The 12,846-nt window shown below is 35.8% G+C and overlaps 1 protein-coding gene across 1 annotated transcript in view; it reads left to right on the top strand.

The window, feature by feature from the left end:
- The window catches only part of LOC134839170 (uncharacterized), a 41,724-nt gene that overhangs the window by 27,992 nt on the left and 886 nt on the right, over nt 1–12,846 (top strand). The gene's annotated exons all lie outside the window — the stretch shown is intronic.

The following is a 12,846-nucleotide window of genomic DNA, read 5'->3' as shown; positions in this document are numbered from 1 at the left end:
CTCGACTCCACTGAGCAGGTGGGCAGTGTAACTCAAGAGTTGGGCTAGTGATCACACAGAGGGCTTGATTTTGCGACATGCTCCTAGACCGTGGAGGCATAAGCTAAAGTAGGTTAAGTTAAGGCTTTGTTAATAAAAGTAGGGTTTCTTTAGACTGACCCCAAGAGGAACCTGCGAACGCCTTCAGAATCATATCCTGCGACGAGACTTGTCCGCAGATCTCTTGCCCTGAGCGGCAAAGCATAGGGTCGGGTAAAAAGTAAGCCCTAAAATTTTTTGGATTTTTTTGAGAAAGAGGGGCTTGTTTTTTAAAAGGAAAGTTTGAATTTTCTTAAAATTTTTCTTTAAAAGCAAGGTAATTGATTCTTTAGACTGTTGGCTCACGGGAGGTGGAAAAATTAAAAAGATGGTGCAGATAACAATATAGTGAGCACGATGCTTCCTCAACGTCGGGGCTTTGGGCTAAGGGGTGGAAATATTCAGCGTCGAAGTGAGGCAAACATTTTCGTGGAAAAAGGGGCGTCATGGACGTAAAAATTAAAAAGAGTTGGCGATTGGAAAACACAACAATGAACAATTCTAGGTGGGGATACAAGTTTGTTAAAAAGAATGGTGGCCTGTTGGCCACATATTTAGTTGCTCAACCTGCGAACCATAATTTTAGAGAAACCTGCTAACGCCTTCAGGATCCTATCGTGCGACGAGACTTGTCCGCAAAGATTAGATTTTATGCAGTGAGATCTGCGGACAAGTCTCGAATAATTGTCGTAATAGCTGGTTGTTGTGATGGCCATGAACACCAGATCCCTGAAGAGTTTCTCCCCAGCCGCATTTAAGAAAGGAATTCTCGCAACGAAGACACCCTCATCAATCACCTTCGTAAATTGCCGTCCTGAGAGTTTCAATATGTCAAAAGTGTATGTTGTTCGCGAGGCGTATTTCCATAAGTCAAGGGTGGTAGTCGGACCCTAGGCATTTGATTGAGGTCCAGAATGAGGGAAGTAAAAGGAACTGAAGTGTGCTAGGGAAATCTTTGGCGAGGAATGTTGTGCATTATATCAAACAGGTACTCATGTTTGGGTGTCGTGGTTCATTAGAGAATACTTGGCCAGTTTGATCTTCTTCGATATTCGAATTCCAGAAGGGGGGATGGGCGTTGGCGTTGCCCAGTACAAGAGCATCACCAGCAACCGGGAGATCAGTAAGGAATGCTGTATATTTGGGACGACAACTAGATCTAGGGTATGTAAAAGTTACTGATACGAAGTTTGACAAACTGGCTACCACTGAGATACTCAGTCTCTAGCGAACCCTCGGTATTTAAAGTAAATCCTTCGTACTGTATAGATTTCTGGATGGCAATGAAGAGGCCACCAACTTATTTGCTTCTGTTTTTACGGATGAGCGTGTATAAAGGACATGAGAATGGTTACGACTTTGTTTTCTCAACCTGGTTTCTTGCAATAGTGCTATATGTATTTGATTCTGGGCTATGAAAGCTGCTTTTCCGGGAGTTTTTCCAGATGCTCGATACAGTTAAATTGAAGTACTCTAAGGGTTTCTTTTTATCAGTTGATTGTTGGTTTCAAAAAGGAGTTAATGGCATTAGTCATTTGTGATATCTGGGAGTGAGTAGAGTGAGCCGGTATAGTGACCGGGAGAGTAAAAGTAACTTTGGTTCTGGAGGGAGGTAAAATGTACGTGTAGAGGTAGGTAATACATACGAAGTGCAGAGGGCCCAGTAAAATTCACGATGATGGACCTCTAAATTTTCACGGCCGCTGCATTTAAATTGTATCCTGCTACATATGTAATACCAGACACTTGCTTGATGACGGTGTATGTGTTGGTTGCCTGTGGAACAATTGTAAGGGCTAGGAGTTTGGATTAATGCCGCAGCGAAGGAGTAAAGGGAGTTTTAGCAACAGACGAAGCAGCCGGGCCGGCTTCAGATGCTCCATAACAGAAAACCCAGAGATCTCTTGAGCTTCCCCTGACACACGGTTACAAATCAAGTCGGAAAAAAAAATGTTTTAAATCTTCCTAGAATTGTCCTCAGGGGCGGATTTAGGGGGGGGGGGGGGGGCGGACGCTTCTTCCTCAGGGATTTGACCCCCTGCCGACCCAAAGGGTCCCCCCTTTGGTACTTTTTCAGAAATCCATTTTTGGCCGACCGACCCTAAAATTTTTCTAAACGCGATTTTTTTGTCAAAATTTTTCAAAAAATGCCCAAAAACGGCTTTTTTGACTGTTTTTTTTTAAATTTGCCTGCGATGCAGAAAATTTAGCCAAAATAGGGGCAAAAGTCTGCTTTGGGAGAGCTCGAAAAATCAATTTGGTCGACCTAAAAAAAAAACGGTCGTCAAAATTTTGGAAATTTTTTGAAAATCCGCCCCCCCCTCGAGAAAATCCTAGATCCGCCCCTGTCTCTCATAATATTTTTCGATGCAATTGTTGCATGGAAATTATGCCATTTGGGAAGTTTCTCATTTTTATGCCATTTGGGAATTATGCCATTTGAGACGTACTCGTAATGATCTATCTATCTATGAAGAAGAAGAAGAAGAAGAAGAAGAAAGAACACTTGAATTACTATACAATAAAAAGCCGAGGCATCAGTGTAGCAAAGTGTAAATAATAAAATTGGTTATAAATTCATTGGTTACATCAAACAAAAACAAAACATCAGAAAACAAGCAATAAACAAAACAAAAAAAAAACAAAATCGGTTACAGTTCGGAAATTGGTTGATTAAAGTATATGAAGTTTCGGATACTATAGAAAATTAAAGATTTAAGAATTAGGAACAAGCTGGTAATAAAACTTTACAAACAATTTTACAGATAGTCCAATTATACAACGTATATACAGAGTATATACAGTTTCTCTTTCAAGCAATGTGTGAAAAATTAAACTGAATTAAAAAATATAGAACTAGCAAAAACGGTAATCACGCCACGTATTTGTATTAGTACATATAGGATTGTTTCTCAATTCACTCACGTAAAATTCTTTCAATTTTTTCTTGAATTCTGTTTTCGATTTTTCTAAATTGCGCAAAATTATGGGCAGTGAATTCCATTTTTTAGAAGTCAAATGAAAAAATGATTTTTGTAGAGAAGCAGTCGAACAATGTTTGTCAAAAATAATTTGTTTCGTTCTTTCGTTGAGCCTATAATTGGCAGTCGGTAGTCTCAGTGTATTTTCAAAAGCCTTCTTTTTGTTTGTAAGATATTGGTATAAGTATGTTATACACTTTAACTCAATTCTTTTCTCGATTCCAATGAACGATTTGCTAATGCGAAGAAGGGAAGAAGATTTAAAATTCGATCTGAAATATGTTCTTTTTAGCGCCCAGTTCAACTGTTTCTCCAGAGATAGCATCAAAGTAGCATTAATTTGTTGTAAAAAAATTGCTGAATAATCTAAATGTGATAAAACAAGACAATGAAGCAAGGCAACTAATGATAATGTTGGCAGTTGTTGTCCAATTGTATCAATAGTTTTAATCCCTTGGGCCATTTTTTGGAGAATTGTTTTGATTTGAGCATGAAAAGATAAACTTGAATCAAGAATTATGCCTAAATATTTGCATTCTGATTTTTTGGCTACATAATGCCCACTAATTACTAGTTTATCAGTATCCACATTTTTGCTATCATTTTTTTGACAAAATGTTATAAATTCCGATTTAGATGCATTCAGATTCAATTGGTTCTCTGCAAAAAATTCCGTTAGATTATTGAGTGATTTTTGCAATCGATTCAAAGCATCCTCAGAAATTATAGAAGAGGAAAAAACCATACAGTCGTCAGCATATTGAACTAAAGTACAACCCTCATATAATCGCTCTTGTATGTCATTAACATAAATATTGAACAACAACGGACCAAGTACCGTTCCTTGTGGGACACCTCGTTTTATTTCAATCCAGTCTGAAAAAATTCCATTGACGTTTACTCTTTGAATACGTTTGTTTAGGAAGCTAGCAATTAAAGCATTTGCTCCATTTGAAAAACCGAGAGAAAGCATTTTTTCAATTAAAACTTCATGCGAAATAGAATCAAAAGCCTTGGACAGATCTAATAAAGCTGCATGTACGATTTTTTTTGAATCTATTTGATTTCGAATACTTTCTGTCACATAAACAAGAGCATCTTGTGTTGAAATGTTTTTGCGAAATCCGAATTGAAATGGTGTCATTATTTGAAATTTGTCAAGATGTTCTGTTATTTGGGCATGTAAAATTTTTTCAAAAATTTTAGAAAAAGCACAAGTTATTGATATTGGCCGATAATTTTTTGCATCCATTGGGTCATCTTTTTTGAACAAAGGGGTTACGTTTGCTTTTTTCAGTTCGATCGGGAAAATGTTCTCATCTAAGCAAGTATTTATGACAAAAGTTAAATGTGGAACTATAACTGATTGACCGTCAATGATTGCCCAAGCAGGTACGGTACAAGGTCCGAGAGGTTTTCCAACATTGATTTTTCGAACTATATCAAAGCATTGCTTCACTGTAATGTGTTGAAAATGAAAAGATGCAGATTCAGAGGCAGATTTGTTGTAATTCGGAGGCTTTTTAGCGCCGAAAAATTCGCCTAAGTTTGAAAAAATATAATTTAAATGATTGGCAATTTTTTTGTCTTGGGTTATCATTTCACTGAAGGAGTTTCGTAGAACTGTAATTCGATGGTTGCCAGAACATGTACCTCTAACTTGGTTAATATATTTCCATTTTTGTTGGATAGTGCTGAGAAGTGAAAAACAATTTTTTGAATGATCGAATTGTTTACTTCTAATCAATTTGCTCATTTGATTACGTAAAAACTGGTACTTTGACCAATTATCGCTTGTGCTTTGACTGCGATATGATCTGAGTGAATTCTGTTTCTTAGTCAACAATTGCTGACATTCTGAATCGAACCATTCCGTTTTCAACACGTTTTTTGGTTTAAAATTACGAACAAACTTTTTTTCGATAGGAGCATGTTGCTGTAGAGCACAAGAAATTAAATAAATCATCGTCGAGAACATGTTTTGTGCGTCTGTACATTGATATAAGAGATACCAAGGAAGAGCGGAGAGTGAATTGCAAAATTCATTTTTCTGATAATTTTTCTTATTGAAAGTCGTAATTATCCTCGGTAAAATTTTGCCGCATTTTATATCCGTCAAAATAAATGAAGCAAAATGGTCGGTTTTATAAGGTGTATCAAAACAAAACTCAATGCCGTTTGTTTCATAGTCACTGATTATGTAGTCGATATGAGTTTTTGTTGAGGAACTAATTCTGGTCTCATCGTTTGGACAAAAAACCTTCAATCCATATGGAATAATTATAGAATCTAAATTTTCTTTTTCTTTGCTATCCAGATAATTTATGTTATAATCACCCAAAAGCGTAATTTTATTAGAAACTGAAAAAGCATTATCTATGTTAAGCGTTAATTGTTCCAAAAAATCAATAAAGTTTGATCTGCTTGGGTTATAACACAAATTAACTAACATTTTTTCTTTACTCGAAATGTTAAATGTAGATTTGCACTCAACCCACACTGACTCATATTTTTCTTTATCAAATAAATTTAGATCAGGCCTCAATTTCGGAGCCAATTTGACTGGTATATATAACAAAACGCCACCGCCTTTCTTTTTTACCGCTGATTGCCTATCATATCTGAACATCGCATGCGTTCTAGGTTGGAAATTCCATAAATTGTCACTATCTTCTTTTTTAAGCCACGTTTCGGAAATTCCTATAATTGTGTTTTCGCCCATATCATCAAGAAATTTTTTCAATTGCATCCGTTTTCTAATAATACTTTGAAAATTCAAATGAACAAATTTAAGATTTGCACAATTTTTTGAGCAGATACCGTAGACTGTTTCAATGGTTTCGATAGGACCAGGGTTTTTTTCAACATCCCCACTTTGGGTCAGTAACAACGCGAAAAGGAAAAGATGAGTCAGTGTGGTAGCTCTCCGCTCATTTATCCCACATTTCGTTGATAATATCTTTTGCTGGCAGCTTAGATAGCCCCAGTAAACAATAGTTTTTTCTTTAGTTTCCATCTGAGCCTTGGAAATTAGAAAAATTGCACAAAACAACCAGAATTTAATATTCAGCATAATAGGTTAAATAAATTAAATAATCGCCAAAGTTTGCACCAAGAAAAAATGCGAAACTAGTATTTCCTAAAAAATTTTGCACCGTTTTGGAAAAATTGTAACATTTCTGCCGTTTTTGGATCTAAATTTGATGATTGTTGGGTTTGCTTCATTCTGGGGCGGGTTGTAATCTCACATGTGTTTGCATTAATATCAGAACCCCTAAAAGAATCTCTAAAACTTTGCACCAAAATTTCAACACCCCCATCAGAAGGATGCAAACCATCCGAGCTAAGAGCATCTGTATTTTGACTAAAAATTTTGTTTATGTCTAAAATATCCAATTTTACTTCGCCCAAGTCTTTTACATTCCGTACTAAATTAAGAATTTGCTTGTTTAGCTTCTGTACATTTGGATTAAAATCTTTTCTAAAAGCGCCTAAGGGAGTTACAGTACATAGTGAAATTGTTTCTGGGGAGAATTTATGATTTATGAGATAAATTAGTTTTTCTAAGCTACTCACGGCTTCCTTCGCGTCGAAATCACTTGAGAGGCAGTCATTTATTCCAATTAGCGTAGTTACATGTTTAAAATGTCGCGATTTACTGTTTCTCACGCGTTCCAGCAATGCAGAAATTTTGTGCCCACCAAATCCTCTCGCCAACACATTTTCCGATATTTGTTCCCCATTGATTCTGTTAACAATTGAGTCTCCCAGTAATAGGCCAGAATATTCTCCTTCTCGTGGTAAAAATAAATGTTTTCGTTGCTGGTCGAATTTTTCTTCTTGAATATTGGTTGCTTGTATTTTGATTTCTTGGTTATTCTTGCTTTCTTGGTTATTTTCGCTTCGTTTGTTCTGATTTCTGCTCCGAGTTCCAATCTTGCTCCATTCGTTTTCAAATTTGTTTTCTGTAATTTTCGAATTGCCCGTGTTTTTAAAATTTTCTAGATCAAAAAATTTGTTTCCTCTTTCTTCCTCTTTCGTTGATACAGTTAAGTTTTCGATAATTCGTTTAAAATAAGTAACATTTTCGACTAAGTCTTTATACAGCTCGTATTTCAATTCGTCGTTCAGATTTCGGAAAGTTTCGAGGTCAAACATGTTGGCGATTAAAAGCGAAATTAAAAATAAGACATTAAAATGAACCGACTGATCGCTAGAAATTTAATTTGGTTGTGAAATTTTATTTATCTAGCGTTTCACTTGACAAAAGTTTATCTTAAACTTGATAAATGTTAAAATGCCAATGTATTGCAATTTTTAAAGTTTAAATAAAAAATAATGTTCTAACAGCTAACGTTCTTAAATTTTCTATACGCATGATGAAGTAAGTCTTTTTATACATGCGAACAATGAATGCAAATTTTTAAGGGCATCTACGTGTTAACCTGGCATGTTTTGGAGTGCGAATGTTAAAAAGTGGATGAACGTAGTTATATAGGTCGCGGTGGTTTTTTTTTCAGGAAAAGACCTTAAATTAAATCAGGCTCAAATTAATTTTTTTGCCGTTTGACTTTTGTTTTTATTTTAAGTTCAGTTAATTTCCGTGGTTAGAAGGAAGGCAAAGTGATTTTAATTCCCGATTTCCCAGCGAAATAAAAAACTTACCTTTTGAATCAGTTTTCTCAAATTGGGCCGATTTTATCGAAAAAGTGACAATCAGAAATTGTGCCAGAAGTTCAAAGAGCTTTAAGGGCATCTATGTTTTTCTTTGAAGTTCCAAAGTTGAGACTTTTTTTTCAAAAATTAAGTTGGTATTTTGTGTGTACTTGCTTTCACTGACTCTTTTCCAACTGCCTGTTGGCTTTTTTAGCTCTTCAGTTTTTTTTTTCGCAATGCAATTCTCGAAAAGTTTTTGGTACCAGTGTTTGTTTCATAAAATTTAAAAGTAGCTCTTTTGTTCGATGAAGTTTTAATCTTACATTTGCGAGAGCAAGTGTCTCCCCAGGAACTAGATTTTCCCCCAAATTACAAATCTCGCGTATAGGCATGCATGCTCATTGCAAGTTGAAATGTAGAATCATGTGGGAAGCTTTTTTAGCTTTAAAGAAACTATCATATTAGGTAGTAATTAAGGTAGTTTTTTTCGGGTACGTGGTTTTCGTCCAAATTTTTGTCGGCTTATTTTTTTGAATTGCTTGTTCATTTTTAAATGGAAAAATTTTAATCAATTTTTATAATTAAAAAGTTTTCTGTAATTTGTGAATTCATCAACTCTGATTGCCAATGATTTTTTTTTGCTGTTTTCGTTGTCATGGTTTCGTTTGAATCAACTCGTTTAGCGTATTATAGACTACAGAACGTTTTTTGAAGTTGGATGTTTCAAGAGTTCGTTTTCAAGACTTATGGGCTCAAACTTATCGCTAAGTATTAAGAGTAATGATTGTAGTGAGTACTCTTATATAGGTTTTTCCGATTTTTTTTTTGTTTTTTTTCTCAGGAAAAATCTTGAGAATTTGTTCACGCACAATTTTATTTTTTCGAGTTTTGACTTGTGATTTCTTTTTAAGTTCAGTGCTTTTATATTGTTAAAATGGTTCAGTATTTTTTTAAATTTCTTTTTGGGCATGGCTCTTTTCTAACTGTCTATGGCCTATGTTTTGATTATCAATGCTTACTTGACCTTTAAGCTTTTTATGAGACAAACGGTTCAATTTTTTTTGTAGATGTAAGTTTTTCAGTTTTTTTCAAAAAGTTTTTGACTTCCCTCTGTTTTTCTATTCGCATAGCCATTTTGCAATGTTTTAATTGTATTGGACGAGCAGCAAATGTAAAGCAATTGGATACAAGAATGTCTGTGTACATTTTCTTCGGTTAAAATGGTTTTAGGTTATGCTATATCGGTTTGGTTGCCTCACAATAAGTTGTTCAAAGGGATAAAACATTTTAAAATGCATTTACGCTTCGGTGTAAATGCATTTGAGCTTGGGTGTTTTAGACAGTTGAGCTTAAGTGAAGACAGTTGAGCTTGGGTGTTTTAGGATCAACTGTCTTTTACTCAAAATATTGTCTGCTTAGTTACCGCTCGATCAAAGTTTTCTCAAGTTGGACTTCTCAAAGTGAAACATTGTTGTTGTTGTTGCTTTTGGGCATTTTTTCCGACACAGTAGCTTAGTGTTTGGTCTCATCTTGGCTGTTGGATTACGTCTTCATCTATGCTTGCGTTATTTGATTGGCATTTCACCTGATAAAATCAAGTGTACTGTTTTCTATGTAGTTTTCTGAAGTCAATGTTCAAAACGTCTTTTTCATCCAAATGAGCAATCGAGTGAAAGTTTCCGACGTATCTGCATTAATTTTGTTTGTCCAAGATGCAATAATCTTTACAATTATCACTCAAGTCAGGAAGGTACTGACGGATTAATCAATTTGGAAAGTTCTGCTAACTGGGTGATATGATTTCAGTTGGAAGGGACGCAATACGTGCATCCTCGGTCAAAAGAGCAGCCTTCTGGACAAAATGGCTGCAAATAGCGCCTTTTTCCTCGAATAGAGATATTGACTTGAATACTAGATGCGATATCTACGGAGCTTGTATCCGGTCAGTTCTGATGTACTGCTCTGAAACCTGGGTGCAGACCAAGGCAAAATCAAGCTCTTTTAAGAGTGCTGATATGAAAGCTCTGCGTAGGTTTACCGTAGTCACTTATACAGACAGAGTTTCCAACGAAGCAGTAATTAAAAAGTCAGGTCTTGCTGATCTGGACAAGCTGCAAGTGCGGTCGCGGTTACGATGGTATAGCCATGTTCACGAAAGAGAAAATGATCATGCGCGAAAATTAACAGACTATTTTTCTGTCCCAGGGAAAAGACCAGCAGGAAGGCTTGACAACGCTGGATCGATTGTGTAAAACGAGACCTGAATACTTAAGGCCTCAAATCCACAGATTGCCTTGATCGAATGGCATGCAAAAACGTGTTATCCTCCCTGAACTAGCTTGAATGCAATTCAGTGTGCCTTTTCTGAACCATTGCTAACACGCTTTCCGGATGTCACACCCCGCCACAATGGAAAATTGGACAACAAACGCATTATTATTATTAGTAGTATGTGTCCGAGTCCTCATTTTTTTCCGCAGCAAAGATTTTATGAAAATCTTGCGTTTTAACTTTGGATTTTCATTAAAATAATTTCGTTCCCTCTGCTGAAAGGAGGACAAACTCAAATATTGAACAGCAAAAGTGTAAATGTCACCAAAAAGGTCATCGACTAGCTTCAAAAAGGTATTTTAATTTTCAGATTTCTCAGCGGAATGAAAAATTTTCTTTTCATCCAGTTATTTCAATTTGTCTTGTTTCTATCAAAAGTGTCAATCATATTTTTTTATTGAAATTCAAAGAGCTTTAAGGCCGTATAAATGTTTTTGGAAATTAAAGAATTGAAGTTTTTTCGGAAAACAAGTCAACATTTTTTTGTTCCCTTGCGTTCATGACTCTGTTCAAATGCTTTCAGTTCACAAGAAATGACATTTACAACCCTATGGTGGGTTGTTGTTAGAATACTCTGCTGGTTTAAAATCTGGCCTTCGAGTATAACTGCTCAAATTTTTCATCTTTTCGAGAAATAACGTTTCTATGACTTTTTTATTTGCTTTAACTATTTGAAGAAAAAGAATGGTTTGATTTTCTCAACACTATAGAGTGCTGTCAAGATACAACCTGGCCTGCAATTTCAGTGCTCAAATTGTTTTGCTGTCAGGGATCTGACGTTAATATTTAGATATATCTTCTGACTGTTTTGACTGTTGGATGCGTTCAGTTTATTTTAAAAGGCCGTGTAGTTTAGTTTTACCTTAAATGTCATTGCTCTTATGTTTTTCACCTTTATCTCGTAAAAACAGTCGATCTTTTTCGTGTTATATGTTAAACAATTCCTTTTCTGTAGCTTTAAAGATAAAGTTAATTTTTATTGGCCTCAGTAGTACCTTCGATACTCTGCTTTCAGTTTCGCAAAATAGGTGGGGCATTAGGGGCGAAGCACTCACCTGGTTTCACAATTAATTTACTGACAGAACGCTCTGTAAAGCCTCTGCTCCTTATTGATCTTCTACTTATTGGCGATGTACTGAGAGAACTTTATGTGCCATACCACATTAATGCTGACGACATCCAATTGTGCCTACCCAGTCGATCTTTGAGACTCTCTGTGATGATCGAAAAGTTCATTCGTCGGTTAAAATATGTGTTCAGGTCTTAAAGACTAGTCTTTAATGCAGAAGAAGCTGATTTTCTTGTCAATCAACGAAATAAAGGTTGAATGTTTGGCCCCAGATTGTGACAAACTTACGTGAAAATATTGAAATTAAAAGACGCCAGAAGCTTAGGTGTTTTTTTTTCAATGAAAACTTATCAATGAACGAACAGATCAATCGTAATTCAAGACTAAGGCAACTTTCTGGAATACGTAAGTATATATTATTTTAAAACGCTGCTCATCTAGCTCGCTTCTTTGCTTAAGGCGGAGTTACTGTAACAGCCTCTATTTTGATCTGACTGCTGATTAGATTTATAAACTTCAGCGCGTTCAAAATGCAGTTGCTTGTTTCGTTTTCAGCTCGAAACGTTGAGATCATATCTCCGATTTTAACCGAGCTACATCAGCTGTCGAGTTAATTTAGTTTGCGAGGCATGCTTTCCATTTTTTGTGAGATTACCACATGTCTCCACTTGTTGTTGCCCACATTGCGTTTTCGAAGATTCAGCGAATCGCTACTCCAAGTAGGAAGAAGAATAAAATATAGAATCAGTAAACAGTCACCTTTTTCTTCTGCAGCTGCCGTTTGAAACAAATTCCTTGAAAGTATTCGGTGCGTGCAGGGTTTCGAATTTTTTAAGCGCAATCTAAAGAATCGCTCTCTGTTTTGCAAATAATGTAACACCTTGAAAGTTTTGCAGCACTTCGTATTAAAATGTGTAGCTTATTCTTAGGTTTTAAGGATTTTTCTTCAATTCGTTCGCGTCATTTGCAAAAAAGCTGTCAGATCAATTATATCGGGCTTTTTTTAAATGGGCGTAAAAAAATTTTGATCGCGTCCAGTTTTACCGCGTTTGTAGTTCTTGTGTCGATGCTATCGATGTTAGCAGTTCTGGTGGAGTTTTGGAAAAAGAATATTCTGCAGTTCTACAAAGAGAGCAGTAGTAATTTGAGAAAAGTTAGTCTCTTTTTGTACTGTCAAACTTCATTTGATATTGAACGTGGGTACGTATTCGAAAGCTTTATTGAAATCAGTAGATTTCTTCGGGTACAACAAACAAAGTACAACGCGCATTCATTGTGGGTTGTGATTGCTATAACTTTCATAGGAGTGTATTCTCCCTCCGAGAACGATTTATTATGCTGTTTTTGACTGAGAACAGTAGTGAGAAAGTTAGTCTCTTTTTGTACTGTCAAACTGCATTTGATATTTATCGTTGGTACGTATTCGAAAGCTTTTTTGAAATATGTAGATTTCGTCGGGTACAACAAACAAAGTACAACGCGCATTCGTTGTGGGTGCAATAATTTTATAGGAATATATTCTGCCTTCGAGAACGATTTCTTATGCTGTTTTTGACTGAATATCGTGAAAAAAACTGGTTTTTTGAAATCAAGTTTGTACCTAAATGGTTTAAAAAAACGTCATCTGATTTGTTCTTTTTTGTGGTCAGATGCTGTATTAGCTGAGTCCATTTTGGTTGAATTGGCTCGAAATGGCCGAGATATGTTGATAACTAAAAGATTGATATTGTA

The sequence above is a fragment of the Symsagittifera roscoffensis genome, chromosome 2 (assembly GCF_963678635.1).
Source record: "Symsagittifera roscoffensis chromosome 2, txSymRosc1.1, whole genome shotgun sequence".
NCBI classification, from domain to species: Eukaryota; Metazoa; Xenacoelomorpha; order Acoela; family Convolutidae; genus Symsagittifera; species Symsagittifera roscoffensis.
Note: the sequence above shows the minus strand (reverse complement) of the source record. Positions and strands in the feature narration are given on the sequence as shown.